The sequence below is a fragment of the Octodon degus genome, unplaced genomic scaffold (assembly GCF_000260255.1).
Source record: "Octodon degus isolate 3935 unplaced genomic scaffold, OctDeg1.0 scaffold00270, whole genome shotgun sequence".
Taxonomy (NCBI): domain Eukaryota; kingdom Metazoa; phylum Chordata; class Mammalia; order Rodentia; family Octodontidae; genus Octodon; species Octodon degus.
Window position 1 is genome coordinate 1,585,163 of NW_004524846.1, and position 17,209 is coordinate 1,602,371.

Below are 17,209 nucleotides of genomic sequence, written 5' to 3' on the forward strand. Positions count from 1 at the left end.
AGGCTGAAAACAGAAGGATCACTCTGAGTCCGATCTGTGTAGTGAGACCCTGTAGACCCTCTACTAAATCTGAGTTCAGGGAAGTGACGAGGATTGGGATTGAGAATTCCCACATTTTCTCTCTAGATAGACACAATGGCAGATTGAGGAGCCATAGAAGAGCCATAATCCCCCTCCCCACCACATAAAGACATACACTTATTGTGTCAGTATAGCAAGCAGATAGACTTGAGCAGAATTTAATTGGGAACTCATCTTCCTCTACCTAGATGCATTTTTCTATAACTCAAAGGTATGATTAACCCAATATTACAGGGAGGGGATGGATAAGTACTCTAATATTGTGGGTCAAGGCATAAGATAAATTTGACCCTGTAAAAGGAACATTCTAAGATGAGGGAAACACATTAGCCCTCATTTCATCGGAGACTATGTTGGGCCAGCACAGTCTCAGTGGCCAAATTAAAAGCGAAAAACTAGTGATTTGAATGAAGCAGAAGGCAACAATTCAGCCGTAAAGGATTGTACTATTGTTTCCATTTCAATGATAAAACAAAATTCATGATCACTAGAAATATTTTTTAGAAAATGCTAAAATAAAATTGTATTGTTGGGAAAAAATAGATCATGGTTAGTATACATTTATTTCTGAAAACTCTAGGAAATAATTCATCTTCTTGCATTTTCTGTCTTCTAGAATTTACATAATTTTCCTCTTATTATGGCCTTGGAAGCTGCAGCATGTGACTTTTTTCTTCAACTAACTCTACTCTCTGCTTGTGGCTTTCTTCAGGAGCTGTTCCACAACCTAATATCTAAATTCGTGGGCCTCCATCCACTTTTGTCTTTTATGGCACATCTTTCTGCACTGCTTTCTCAGGAAAATATTCTGTGTCCTTTCAAGGCTTAACCTCAAATCTGGATAGAAACATCTACAACCCCATAAATCTTGTATTCTGTATGCATGTAAAATCAGCACCATATCGCCAAAGAACTGCATTGTCTGGATGTCTGTAAATTATCAAATAAATAAGAGTGAAGCAATTCCCTAGGCAGGATTTCTACCCCAGGCAAAGCATGAGATTTCTCCTCAAATGAAAAGTCATACTTTCCACATTTTGCCCTGAGAAACCTGCAAGCCGTATTCCCTAGTGCCCTGAAACAAAGTATCTGGTTTATTCTTTTTTTAATTTTTAAAAGAAAATAAAAATTATTATGTTAGTTAAAAAATATATATGAGTAGTTTGTATGGGCTCATGTTTCAGAAGATTTGGTCAATGGTTGATTGGCTTCAAGGCAAAAATAGCTAGCAGTGGAAAACTACTGAACCAATGGTGATCAAAAATCAGAGATATAGAGAAGGGTGGGAAGAATGAGAGAAATCTTTCCATGTCATGTCTCCCATTAACAAACTCCAGCCAGGCCCAACTTATTACAAGCAATGCCAGCAGTGGATATCAGTCTGCAGAGTGTAGCACCCCATGGTGCAATCACTTTTGAGAAGCTACACTTGTTTAACAAAATGACTTCTGGGGAATATTTATATCTAAACACTAAGAATATTTCTGTTTCCATCTTATATAAGTGTAGTGTCCAGGTTTTTTCATACAGAACTCCATTTTATCATAAACTCAAATACCATTCACATTTGTATAATAGGATAACACAGATATCATTACTTTGTAGTTATTTTCAATTAAGATCTTTATTAGTATAGTAAATAAAATTAATTTTACTTTAATCTTATACCATTGGGTTAAACTGTTTTCAATTATGTGCTAAAAATAATTTTTATAATTATTTGGGCCTTCTCTAATTTTAAAGAGCACATTTTAAAGAGCACAACTGAACAAGTTTTGAATTCTACAACAGTTCACTATGGACTCTTAAGTCACTTTTATGCTATCATGTTTATTTATATTCAATGACTAAACCATTTTGCAAAATGCTTTAACTTTCAGCAAACATGAACTAACTCTAATGCATGCATTTTGTGTTAATGAATATTTTCCTTTGAATATACAATTTTCTATATGTGATATGAAAACACTTGTAAACTCTGAACGCTTACCAATTATTGACATCCCTTATCAAGGTAATATCATCCTGTCTTCTTTGAGATTCTACCTGTTTAGTAAATTATTTCTTTGCAACAAGTAACAAATTTAGTTTTATTGAAAAAGTAAGAGATTGGTTTTTTTTTATTTCGGGAATTTTAAGCTAATTTAATATCTAATAATAAAATATTAAATGGAACGAAGTTTTACCAGAGGGTGAGACCACAATTGAACAATTATAATGAAAATAGAACACAGCATGTTTTTCATTCTATTAAGCAGAAGATATACTGCATTGCAAAGTCTGGCACAGCTCCTGAGAAACTCCCAGTGTGTAGGAGGAGTATGACCTTGAAGAAATGAAAGCAAGAGTGAAAGTGCAGAAAGCTGAGGTCAGGTGGAGCCCTCCCTTTTGGTATGAGAAAAGGGTCACACAATGACTGCAGCATGATTTTACACATGTGAATACTATCATTTCTCCATCCTTTTGTCATACAAACAAAGACAGTTTATTTCATTCATGTAGAGGTACTGCTGGAATATTTGCTATGTTTGATTTATTTGTTTATTTATTTACATTGTTTCACAAATATTCCAGTGTCTTGCTCACTGCAGTCTTGTGAAGTATCTTCAAGTTGTACAGTGTTAGTTCTCCACTTGAAAATTCTGTTAATTTTTCTGTCTTTTACTTCACTCATGAACTCCTCAGTCTTTCAATAACTGCAACTTAGTACAGTGAAAATATGAATGAAACTCAGTCTCATAACTAAGTCGAATTAGAAATTACTGAAATTTGAAAAAATTTGAGCCATTTTATACATGAATGTCAGCTATCTCTCCTTCTCCTTAGTTTTTATATTGTTTTGAAGAGAGTTTTGTAGTTTTTCTCATATAAATCCTGCCATCTCTGTTGTATTATATGTAAGTATTTCATTTTGGTTGATGTTAAATAATAGCTTTAAAATTCATATCACTCTTTTTCATTTGTAAGTCATAGGAAAGTGATTGCTACATATAAAAATTGTACTTACAAACTTGCTATATTCTTTTAAGCTAGCATTTTTGTTTGATACCTTAGGATTTCTACAAAAGATAGTCATATCATTTGTAAACAAAGACACCTTTTTTCCTTCTTTTCCACTCCATTCATCCTTTATTCTCTTTCTTGTCTTTTTGCATTAGTTAGGAATTACAATATAATGTTGATATAACTGTAGAATTTTCATGGAAGTTTTTATTTTTATTTTTTATTTTTTTTGTGGTACCAGGGTTTGAACTCAGGATCTTGCACTTGCCAGGCAAGTTTTTGAACTTTTAAATTTGCTATTATTTCTAGCAACATGAATTATTTCATTATCAATATACTTGGATTTTCATATCATTTATCAATAATTACTTTACACTTACATTTATAATTTATAATTACATTTATAAATGTAGAACTTTAAGAATTATTTCTTTAATATCTATTTTATCACTTTGCATTAATTTAAAATTATAATTTAGTTTTTAATGCTTATTCTTTGTTTTTCTGATGAAAAGTATGTTTAATTTTCTTTTTTCTTTAATTAAATTTAAATATAATTTAGGAAAGTAAGTAAAATAATTAGGGACAATGAATAATTTTACTAAACAAGATAGTAGGATTTCAACAATGGTTGTTATACTGCATATTATATTATTCAGATTAGTGGTTTGGATTGCCAGATATAAGCATGCAAAGTTGTTTATAAAAAAAGTGAGGGCTAGTCTAGTAGCTCCAGAGGACTAAAGTGACTGCTTAGGCAGACACTGGCTGGGGTTTGACCCCCAGCCTTTGGAGCTGGCCCTGCCTTCTGGGGCATGCTGAGACAGCCATTGTGACTGGGCTGGTGGTGAGCACCTGTAATGCCAGCACTTGGGTGACTGAAAAACAGGACGATCACTTTGAGTCCATTCTGCGTAGTGAGACCCTATAGACCTCGTACTAAATGCATTTTTTAAAAGAAGATAAAATATTGAAAAATCTGAGAGTCTGATGCCTATGCCTCATTGTTCTAGAAATAGAGCATCATCAAAAATGAAAAAGTGTGCCTACAGACTTATCGATAACAAATATTTGTTTACAATGATGAAACAAGATTAAAAAAACTTTAGTTTTAATCTGAAGGAAAAAATTTTTACAATGAATTTCTACATGCTCAATTTTAACATTTCCCACATCCATATCATTACTATTCAAATAACTTTCGTGAAAACATACTCGTGAATTTTAAGTTTAAAAATAATTCATATACAATTTGACTGGCAAATTTTAAGTGTACAATTTTGTCAAATTGACAAATGTATATAACTGCAAAAAGTACCTATAATAATAACACAGCTACAGCACATTTCTGCCAGCATCCAAATATCTATCTGTCTGTCTGTCTATCTATCTATCTATCTATCTATCTATCTATCTATCTATCTATGGCTCTAAATGTCATTCCCCAATCTCAGCTTTAGCAAACACTGATCAATTTTATATCTTAAATCCATGTATTATCTTTTCTATCATATCAGAGAGTAATATATGTGCTTAATTGATTTTTATTCCAATTTCTTTGTTTTAATTTAACTTTCTACAGGTTAGCATTATGTCTGTGAATTTTAGGAGTCAAGTACTTTGCTCAGATAAACTGAGCCAATGTAATATTCACTTTGTACTAATGGATCTGTGCACAGATACACCAGGGGGTGTATTCAAATTTCAGAGAGTATTTATGGTTTCTATAGCCTGTATATGTTGTGAATATTTGAAGTCTTAGCTGAACCTGAAATTTTCTTACAAGTTAAGGAGAAATGTATTTAGAACTACTGACATTTTATGTCCTTTCTGTTACTGTATAAAGTGTCTAAACCTGCTGTGGTTATATAAAACACCTGGTTCCTTTCCAGTGTCTCCACCACCTGCATAAGTACATACTTGCGCATCTGATAATGATATGGGCTAGATAATTGGTTTATTTTTCATTCACTCCTTTCCAAAACCCTCAAATCCTCCTTTTGCTATCTGTCTTGCAACTGCCTTAACTGAGAATACAACTTAAAGAAAAAAAAAGTTGCAGGCCTGCTTTGGTTAATAGTTCTATAAACTTTCCTTTTGCTTCAAATCAAATCAGTCCACTCCACTACATTTGCTCCTCAGTTTTGATCATCAGAGTTGCCTTAGTGTACTTACTGTGTTGCGCATGTTGGGTAGTGATGTAAAAGTTTTATTAGGCAAGAGTAATATAGATTCCCCTATGTACAAGGCAAATTCATCAGGTTTTTGGCACAATTTCCTAGAATTTGTTGTTTTCATTTGTTTTATTTTCTTTGATAAAATATTTTATCTTTTCAAATCATTAATTACCCAATTAATTGCTATATAGGGCACCTGATGATAGGGAGGTTTTATTCAAATGAGAAAGGCAGTGATTATTAAACTTGCATCATATATTTTATCACAATATATTTTAAAGGGTAGACAAAATAATAACGTGCTTACTTAAAATGTTATCATTCAATATGATCCAAACAATGGATACTTATAAACCAAGTTCAGGGTATTGAAAAGGGTAGTGGTCATGAGGACCATTAGAACATAATGCTTGTCCACATAAAGTTCACACAGACTATTAACATACATCTTAGTAATTCATGTTCTATGTAAAACCCCACATGCTTTCATTACAGATGGTACCAGATATGTAAATGAAGTTCAGATTGACAGCAGAGTGAATTCCATGTCATATGCAGAAGAAATGCATTTGATATTGTAAATCTCTAGAAATCAACATCAAAATGAAAAGGTACATATACATTTATTGTTACTTATCTTTCACATACAGATAATTTCTAAAACACTGAAGGCAAAACTATAATACAGACAATATGGTCAAATGTAGAACAGCTAATAAGCTAAAAATTAAGATGAAAATTAAACATCATCTAGTTAAGAAAATGATAATAAAATAGAAAAGTTAAAACAATTAGTTTTTAAGATAATATTTTAGAAAAATGATTGTAAAGGAAAAAGAAAACTAAAATGTACAAAAGTGGAGATGAAATCAGGTACATAAAAGTTGATAATAAAAATACAAAACTGAGTATAAAGCCTTTCACCAAGATGGTGCCAAAGGGGAAGTAGGAAGCCCCTACCCACCACTCCCAAAGCTGAAGCCAAATCAAAAGCTTTAAAGGCCAAGAAGGCTATGCTGAAAGACATTCACAACTACAAAAAGAAGATAGGAACATCGCTCACCTTCCACTGTCCCAAGACACTGCAGCTCCAGAAGCAGCCCAAATGCCCTCCGAAGAGCACCTCCAGGAGAAACAAGCTTGACCACTATGACATCATTAACTCCCCCGACCACAGAGTCAGCCATGAAAAAGACTGAGGACAACACACTTGTATTCCTTGTGGATGTCAAAGCCAATAAGCACCAAATCAAGCAAGCTGTGAAGAAGTTCTATGACATCGATGTGGCCGAGGTCAATCCCATAATCAGGCCTGATGGAGAGAAGAGGGCATATATTCGACTGGCTCCTGATTATGATGCATAGGATGTTACAAACAACACTGGGATTATCTAAGCTGAGTCCAGTGGGCTAATTCTAAACATATATTTTCTTCCCAATTAAAATAAAAGGGTCTAAGTTAACCAGTTAATTAATATACTTGAAAAAAATGATATAGAAAATTAACAATGTCATAAATATTCATTGGCAGGTCCAAAAGAACATTTTTTTTGTTTTATGTATTTTGTGTCAATTTAATTATATACAAAAAACATTCTTTGAAAATAAAGTTTTAGAAAATTACATTGATATTTATAAAAATTATCTAAATAGTATACAAAATGGCAAACAAAAAATTATAAAAGATACATTGTCTCCCTAGTGTAAGAACTAGAAACAATAAATTAAAATCTGAAAATGAAGTTACAGTAAAATGAAAGAAACTGAGCATAAAAATAAATAATTGAGATGGGAGAAAGGAGAAAAGTTAAAAAGATCAAAAAAAATTATGCAATCTTGTGTGCACCTAATCTCAGCTGTTCTACCATCGAGCCCCTGAGCACCAGCCCTAGTGCTCTGTGCTGCACCATATCTGCTCCAAGAAGATGAAAGAAACTATCACGACCTAGGAAAAACTCGCCAAACTGTAGGCACAAGTGCACATTGATTGGAAAGGAACTGCTAACAGAAGGAAAAGGGTGGTTCATAGAACAGCCACAGCAGATAACAAAAAACTTTAGTTCTCATTAAAGACGGCAGGGATAAACAATATCACTGGCATTGAAGAGGTGAATATGTTTATAAACCAGGGTACAGTTAACCACTTCAACAACCCAAAAGTTCAGGCATCTCTGGCAGCAAACACTTTCACCATTACAGGCCATGCTGAGATGAAACAACTGACAGAAATGCTACCCAGTATCTTGAACCAGCTTGGTGCAGACAGTCTGACCAGTTTAAGGAGACTGGCTGAAGCTCTGCCCAAACAATCTGTGGATGGAGAAGCCCCACTTGCTACTGGAGAAGAGGATGATGATGAGGTTCCAGATCTCATGAAGAATTTTAATGAGGCTTCTAAGAATGAGGCAAACTGAACTAAGTCAGCTTCTGGAAATAAAGTTTGGAAAAGATTAATAAAAAATTATATAAGTATGTACACAAGATAGCAGAGATGATTGTACCACTAATTTCCATTAGTTTTCCAAAGCTAGCAGTTAATGCTTGAAAATTTTTACTTTGACCAACTCTTTATGCTAATATCTACAAGCAACTTTGTTGATGACAGCAATATGCAATATAACAACCATGGTTGAATACCTCTCATCTTGCTCTTTTAAATGTGTCTCATTTCTGTCCTCATCTATTATTATTGTTACATTCTCTTTCAAATAAACTTAAAAATAAAATAAAAATGACAAGGAGAAAAATTAAAGTTTAGTGAAAGAAAGAGTTGATGTTTAATTTCTTGATCAATTTTCCAGGCCTATATATGGTAATCTAAGCAACAGATTTGATGAAATATAACAACCATTGTCAATTTTTTATCTTGTTTTGAATTCTACCATTTTTATTGTTCCATTTTGCTTTGTTTTTTCTATTTTTTATTTTTTAAAGAGTACAAAACAACAGATAACTTACAAATCATGAAGAATTTCACTTAACAAAGTAATATGAATTTCATAGTGTTTGTTATAATATATAGTGGTATCTTCCAACTAGTTATGCAAATTAACAGGTATATGAATGTAAAATTAGAAGAAAAACGGAAAAAGGAAAAAGTGTATGAGAAATTAAAACAATAAAGTACAAACAATTAAAAAAGGAGACAAAACAAATTATTATATGGTACTTTCCATCAAACTACAGAAATGCACAGTAGTGTCGAAACCATCCCGCTTATATACATAGATCTATCTCTTTCGCCCACTCCCTCGCCTATTCTTCTCAACTCAATAACTCTTTCCTCTTTCCTCTTGAATAAGTTCATTCTCTTTCCAAAAGCCACTGTACTCTTCAGATACCATTTTCTTTTTCAAATTTCACACTAAAGAGACAATACTTTGATTGCAAATGAGGGTCTGATTTATTTCACCGAAGAGTATGTTCTCTAGGACTAGTTGCATCCATTTACCAACAGAAGACCCAAATTTATCTTGTTTTATAGCAGAGTAATACTCTAACGTTGTAAAAATACCACATCTTCTTTATCTATTCTTCAGTTGATGGGCATCTTGGTTGTTTCCAGGATTTACCTATGACAAACTGCACTGCTATATACATTGATGCACATATGCAGCAAATCATACATCATGACCAAGTGAGATTCAATCCAGGAATGCAGAGATGGTTCAATTTATGCAAACCCATAAATATAATACACCACTTCAATAGAGTCAAGAACATAAGCCACATGATCATCTCAATAGATGCAGAAAAATGTTTTAACATAGTCCAACACTAATTCATGATTAAACTCCTACAGAGAACAGAAAGAGATGGTCTACATCTCAACCTGATAAAAGCCATCTATGAGACTGTTTTTTCTTCTTCTGGTTCAAGGTGCTTGGCAGCCATGGTTTAAAGTGTAGTTATGGTCAAATCCAAGAACTACACCATGCACAATCAGTCCCCAAAATGGCACAGAAATGGCATCAAGATACCTAGATCACAAAGATATGAATTTCTGAAGGGGGAAGATTCCAAGTTCCTTCAGAACATGAATTTTGCCAAGAAGCACAACAAGAAGGGTTTCAAGAAGATGCAAGCAAGCAATGCCAAGCCATGAGAGCACATGCCAAGGCTATCAAGGCCCTCATCAAGCCCAGGAATGTCAAGTCCAAGATCATTCCAAAGGGAATAAACCTCAGGATCCCTCAACTTGTCTATATTGCCCACCCCAAACTGTGGAAGTATATCTGGACCCTCATTGGCAAGGGTCACAGGCCTTGCCAGCCAAAGGTCGAGGCTCCAGCCAAGGCCCAGGCTCTGATTTCTGCTCCAGAACAGTATCCCCAAAGTGCCCAGACACCCATGAAGGCTCCACAATGAAAGCCTCTTTTCTGCTGGTGTAAAAATAGGGGGACTGGTGTGACCCCTGGGGTGCCGTCTGTGTGGGGCTGGTGTCCTTCTATGCTCTTTGTACAAATAAACCTGAGGCAGGAAAAAAAAAAAGCCATCTATGAGAAAGGAATAGCCGACATCCTACTGAATGGGCAAAGACCAAAACCTCTTACTTTAAAATCAGGAGCAAGATAAGGATGTTCACTGTCTTCACTCCTATTCAGTATAGTTCTGGAAACAATGGCAAGAGCAATTAGACAAGAGACAGAAATAAAAGGGAGAAGGATTTGAAAAGAAAAAGTGAAATTATCATTATTTTCAGATGACATGATACTCTATATAGAGGACCCCAAAAAACTCCACTGAAAGTCTTGTAGATTTAATCAACAAAATCATGTAACAGGATACAAAATCAACATCCAAAAGTCAGTAGCATTTTTGTACACAAGTAATGACTGTACTAAGACAGAAATTCAGGAAAGCATGCCTTTCACAATAAAATAAAAAAAGAAATACTTAGAAATCATTATCACAACAGATATAAAATATTTATGCAGTGAAAATGATCATATTCTGAGAGAAGGGATTGAAGATAATTTGAGAAAATGGAAAGATATTTCATGCTTCTGGATGGGATGAACCAATATTGTGAAAATGGCCACATACCCAAAAGCATTATACGGATTGAATACAATCCTAGTTAAAATACCATTAGTATATTTCATATAGCTAGAGAAAACTTTCTGAAAATTCATTTGGAACCAGTAAAGACTCAGAATATCAAAAGCAATCCTGGGAAAGAAAGTTAAGGCAGAAAGTATCAGAATCCCTGACCTGAAATTATTCTTTTAAGTTACTGTGATAAAATCAGCATACTTCTGCCATAGAGACAGATGGGAGGATCAATGGAAAAGAATAGAACATGAACACTCAGGGACAGACAGATAACTCAGCAGACTAAAGCGCCTGTTAGGCAGGTGCAAGTATTGAGGTGTAATCTCCATCATGCTGTGCTGGCCCCACCCCCAGGGCACAATGAGACAGTGACTGAGACTGGGCATGGTAGTGCATGCCTATAATCCCAATGCTTGGGAGGGTGAAAACAGGAGGATCACTATGAGTCTGATCTGTGTAATGAGACCCTGTAGAACCTGTACTAAATACATTTAAAAAGGAAAAAAAAAATGCATGCACAAATTCAAACACACTCAGCCATCTTATCTTTGAAAAGGGGGCCTAACATGCACACTGAAAGAAAGATAGCCTCTTAAATAATGGTGCTGGAAAAACTGGCTTTCCACATGCTGAAGGCTAAAAGTAGACCCATGCCTACAGTCAAAATGGATCAAATATTTAAATATTAAAACAGAAATATCAAATCTTCTGGTACAAAATGTAGGTAGAAATCTTAAAGACATAGGGGTAAGGAGAGAGTTCATGAACCAAAACCAAATTTCACAGGAGCCATTTCAAAGAATCAACATCTGGGATCTCATCTTTTTGAAAAGTTTCTGCACTTTAAAGCAATTCTAAAAAATAAAAATAAACAAGCAATTCTCTAAAACAGTAAAAAGAAAACCCACAAACGTGGAAAAAAATTATAGCCTACTGTCCCTCCAACAATGGTCTTCTATCTAGAACATATAAAGACTTTTAAAAAATCAGTCCTCCCAAATTCAAAGACCCAATCCAAAAATGGGCATCTGAGATGAATATACTCTTCTCAGAGGAAGGAGTATAAATGACAAGTAAATATACGAAAAAATTCTCAACAGAACTTTTCATTTGAGAAATGCTAATTAAAATAACACTGAGATTCCATCTCACCACAGAAAGAATGTCTTGCATCAAGGTATCAGCCAATAACTAATACTGGAGAAGCTCTGGAGAAAAGGAACCCTCACCGCTGTTGGTGGGAGTGCAGACTGGTACAACCACTATGGAAATCAGTGTAGAGACCCCTTCAAAAGGTAATTTTGGAGATCCCACTCAAGCCAGCTTTTCCCCTCCTGCTATTTTTCCATAAGAACTGAAAACCTCAAACCACAGTGATATATGTTGCTTTGTCTTTTTCTATGTTCTTGTTTGTTTTTTGAATTTTACTTCTTCAAAATAAAAAAGTAAAAGGTACAGAGCTTCACCAAACAAAATATTTTTATAAGATATTCTGTTCATGTGAAAACTTCTAAGACAGAGAACATTAAGCGTGTTAAAATAATACAAAATTTATTGCAATTTTAATGCATACTACAAGTAAGTATTCATGTTATGTAGCCAGCTAAGGAAAAATACATGCATCCTTTCAAATTACTCTGACAATTATCAAAAGTTTTATTAGAATATTTACTAGTTTTTAAATTTCTTTTTCTAATACACTAATTTTCTGATTTTCTTTATATATATATATATATATATATTTTTTTTTTTTCATCTCCTTAAAATTTAATCAATGTTCTTCTGGTTTAATATTGAATCTAGATTTCCTTCTCTTTAGAATCACTTTTTTTTCTCTGAGATAGGGTGTCACTATGCAGTTTAGGCTGAACTTTAGCTCAATTTGTAGCTCAGGCTGGTCTCAAACTCTCTATGATCCTCCTGCCCCAGCCTCCTGAGTGCTGGGATTACAGGTGTGTGCCTCCAGGCATGGCTAGAATCACTTATAGTTCAATTTTTATTTTATTTTATTCATCTTTGCTTTTGCTTTTGCAGTACTGGGGATTGAACTCAGGACCCTGAGCTTGTGAGGCAGGTGTTTATTGTACTGAGTGATCTCTCCAGCCCCTTCAATTTTTATTTTAATATGTCCTTCTATACAGAAAATGACAAAAACATTCATTTTGTTCAAAACCTTATCCTGAAGAGATGTATTATAGGATTTACAGGGGAAAATATTCAATAGTGCTCCTGTATGGCTCCATCTCCACAAATCTTATTATGTACTCCAAAAACACTGTGGAGAGAATCCAGGTACCAGGGGAGCCCTGGCTCACTGGGTATGGTTTCCTTGTCTCCTCTCCAGTCTTCATCCACAGTTACATACTGGAGGAATTTTTCCTCATTTCTAATTATATTACATTCACTCCTGTTCTTGCTGATCTTTCAGGCTTGAGAACAATCAAGGATTCTTTATATACTTCAAAGCTATGATGTGTAATATTTAACTTACTTTTTTCCATTTATGAGGCTTAAGCATCATGATTGTTTAAGGTAAAATTTTCTAATGAATTTGAATTCTTACTAGTGTAAGAAATTGTGGTTATTAATGAATTTCCACATTCTAATTGAAAGTGGGAAACCATGAAATTGACTTAATTATTAAGCTAAACTTCATATTGAAGTAGAATAAGAAAGATGGCTACTGACTTACAGAGAACAGAAGAAAACCCACCGCCATCTGTTTAAGGATGTTGGCCATAATCACTTCACTCCCTCATGTATATCAAGAGCAATGAAACAACGTTGCACTGGCTAATCCATAGATGATCTCTTTAGATGAGTGATTTCCAATTCAATAATGTGCAAAATCAACTTTCGTCATAATGAGACTATAAACGATTCATTAAGTTTATGCCTTATAGTAACTGCCTAAATGACTGGATCAAAGAGAAATATTATGCATAAAGATTTTAGAAAGAAAATAAAATATCCCATCAAACTGATACACTATGTGGCTTACTACACATGTGAACATTCAAGAAGCTGAGGTATTTTGAAACATGTCTTTGAGCTCTATTAATAATTATTTGATATTTTTGAATGAGTATTTGAACTTTATTGAAATTAGGTTTGCACTTATTTGCATTAAGTGCATTTTATTTATTAGTAATCACAGTACATTCATTTTAAAAAATCATCTTGAGGAGTTTAGCACATGTAACAAACACAGCCTGTTTCTTTTTCTTTATCTGATTTTCAACACCTCCCTTCATCCTCCTGCAATCTCTCTTTCTCCTTTTTCTTTCTTATTGACATTATTAATCTCGATTCATTCCTATGACATGTGATGACCACATTCATTGAGGTCATTAGGGTCCTGTGCACGGCATATCTTCACTTTACCTGTTTCCCTATTCCCTCCCCTTTCCTCTTCAGCCTGGACACCCTGGAAACCTGCCCATCTGCAAGAGATCCATCTCTTGATTCTTTCTCTCCTTCTTTTATATTTCTCTTAGTTCTATACATTGCCTTAGACTGGGTGTGGTGTTGTATGCCTGTAATCCCAGCTCTTGGGAGGCTGTAAACAGGTGGATCACTTTGAGTTCGATCTAGTAGTGAGACCCTGAACACCCTGTAGACCCTTTCCTAAAATTAAAAAAAAATTCTGATTATACATACATTGCCTTACTCAATTTAGAGAGGCCACACAGTAGTTGAACTTGTGTGTCTGATTTATTTCATTCAACATTATATTTTAGAGGTGCATCCATTTTCCACAAATATCTTAAATTTGTCCTTTTAGCTAGAAAGTGTATGGATAGATACCTCATTTTCTTTATTCAGTTGTCTGTGGATGGGTATACAGCCTGCTTCTAGGATTTAACCATTAAAAATTGTGCTGCTATAAACACTGGCATAGATGTATTGTAATATGATGGTTTAAGCTCTTTGCGGAAGATAGAATAGGAATAGATGAGTCTTATGGAATGTCTCATTTAAATTTCTTGGGAAACCTCCATACTGATTTCCATAATGGTTGTACTATACTAGTTTACATTCTCACTGACAGTGCTGGTAGGATTCCTTTTATAATACCCCAGCCATACTAGCATTTACTGTATTTTGATTTCATGATGGTTGCCATCATGAATATAACCCTTTCAGTGCTGTGGCTAGTAGAGTAGGGACGGCCTGAAGAAATGCCAGCATTTGGTACTCTTACATAACTTGTGGTCAAGTTGTTTCTCAAAGAAGTGTAAACTTGGAAAAAGCATTGATATTCAGTAATCACTGTTACTTGTGTTTCCTTTGGTTCTGAAACAGGACTATGTGTCCTCATCTTTCAACGGGTATAAAGTTTAATTTAGTAAAAATGATGACAGTAAGGATGTTGACTGTTGGAATCACTAGTCTATTTTGTGTTTTAGAGTTATTAGAGGTTTAAGCAAACTAGTTTAGCTATGTTCACATATGCTATTTACCAATATATTTTTCCTGGAAGCATTACCAATAAAATGTTTTAATATCTTATTAAAATAAACTGAAATTGCATATTTTAGTACTGTGCAAAGTTGAATAATTTTTCTCCTGAGAAAGTTTATTTTCTCACTGAATGGCTGAAATACAACATGAATGGAAGTGTAATAAAATAAAATCAAGGAATCTATGTTTAAAATCAAATCAGTTGTTCAAGATAGCTCAGGGAAATAAGTGATTGTGTGGCAAACACAAGGTCCTCAGTTCAATCTCTGGTACCAAAAGAAAAAAAAAAGAAAGAAAGAAAGAAAGAAAGAAAGAAAGAAAGAAAGAAAGAAAGAAAGAAAGAAAGAAAGAAAGAAAAAAGATTAGTTGTTCAGGTCACCTGATATAAACACGCAAGACTGGTTAAAGGAAGAAAACAAAAACAAACTGTAAGATATTCAAAAGAAAAAAAATTAATAAGAATAAAAAGAAAAAATATTTAGGCATTTAACTGCTCTTTTAAAAAGAAAGTAAAACTTGGCAGTACAATTATCCAAACTATTCTGCATATATACATAAATATATCATTTTCCCTTATTATTTTTGCATATGTATATACTATGCAATGTTTAAATCACACAAGCATAGTGCCTTAAACATGTATAGTTTCTATATGCCAAGATCTTTCAAAAGGCTACATTTTTCTAACCCTTTAAAAGATAATACTTTACCATTGTCTATAAATCTGTACTACAGCACTAGGTACATCTTTTTCCTTTCTGTGTAAATTAACACTAACAGATGCAGTTTCCATCAACCACCCTGTATTCTCCAGGCTCTCATAACCACTATTCTAGTCTCAGCACCTATGAGATTCACTTTCTTACATTTCACTGATGAGAGACATCATGAGTTACTTGCCTATTTTACTTTTTAAATAAAACTATGATCAGTTCCATCCATGTTGCAAAATATAACAATGTTATCAATAAATGACATCCTGTTGTTCATATGTACATATTTTATTGATTCCTTCATCAATTCTTTGACACAGAAGTTGTTTTCTATTTATTAGGTCTTGTGAATAGTGATACAATGAATATAAGAATGCTGGTGATTCTTTGGAAAACTTTTTTATGTTTCTGGGTTTATATCCATTAGTTGAATTTCTGGTCCTAGGGTAGTTCTACTTTTAATTTCTTTAATATCCTCCTACTCTTTTCTATAACTGTTTTACTAATTTACATTCTTTTATTTATTTATTTATTTTTTGTCTGTAGTGCTAGTTCCCATTTATTCAACCACCTTGGTATATTTTCAATTTTATTTTAGTTGTGCTAAAGATTTAGCAGTTTTACTGTTTTTTAAGACCTTTTTTAAAAAAGGTTTTATTTCTAAAATTTGCCTTAAACACACCCAAAATCTGCTAAGCTGGTTTTGGAGTTGATCCTGCAACACTGAGCAATCAAAGGATGAGCAGTCAGGCATCCCAATCCTGGGCACGAAGATGTCAAAAATCCTCTGGCAACTCAATCTGCAGAGGTTCTCTTTAGCTGTTTTTTAATTTTATTTCCAGAGGTCATAGAGTAGTGTTCTGTATGACAAGAGAAGTCCAGCTGTGAGGAAGGGTGCCAGCCCACATGCTCTGCTTTCATGGGCTTAATAATATGGCCTGGTTTGGTGACCACCTTGGGGGTGGTGAGCTTTTGGAAGGCCCTCTGGGTATTCCACAAGGACCCTATGGGGTCTGGATGGTCCTTTCCAATTACTGATGGTGAGTGACTGGACAAGGTAGCACCTGTACTTGATGAGCTATTTCATGTACTTGTGCTTCTCATGGATAATTACATTTGGCCAATTCTTGTCTTTTCTTGGAGGACCTTCAGGGGCTTTCCTGAGAAGCCAGTGTCTTTTCATGACACTGAGCTTCAGGCCTACACCACCCCCTCGCTCCAGCCAGGCAGCATCAGGTCCACCTCCTCTGCCTTATTTGCCTCCACAACCTCTCTCTTCTCTTTCAAGAAATCTCTCGTGACATCATCTCCATCAAAAGCTTCCTTCATCATCTGCTTTGTGTTTCTCTCCTCTTCGTCTTCCAATTCCTGTAATGCTGTGGGAATGGCCAAAGACTTCATGGAAGGGGATTCTGCCATCAGAAGTTTCTGGAGTTGATTCAATCATTTGCTCATTTTTTTTTTGACTATTTATTTATTTATTTATTTATTTATTTTTTCTTCAATGAATATTTATTAATTTACTGATTGTGCTTACAGAAATTTTTGTTTTTTTGTTTTTTTCTTTTTATTTTTTTCAAAGTTTTATTGACAAAGAGATAGCAAAAAGACAGTTTCAAATCAAATCGGAAGGACAGTTTCAACAAATAATACACTGCATATATTCTTCTTAGTGGTTAATTGCTGTACAAGATGCGGACTTGTGATCCTATTTAC

General features: G+C 34.2%; 1 pseudogene; it reads right to left on the bottom strand.

Moving 5' to 3' along the window:
* Window positions 1–16,288: 16,288 nt before the first annotated feature.
* LOC101586769 overlaps window positions 16,289–17,209 on the bottom strand; it is a 9,993-nt pseudogene continuing 9,072 nt past the window's right edge.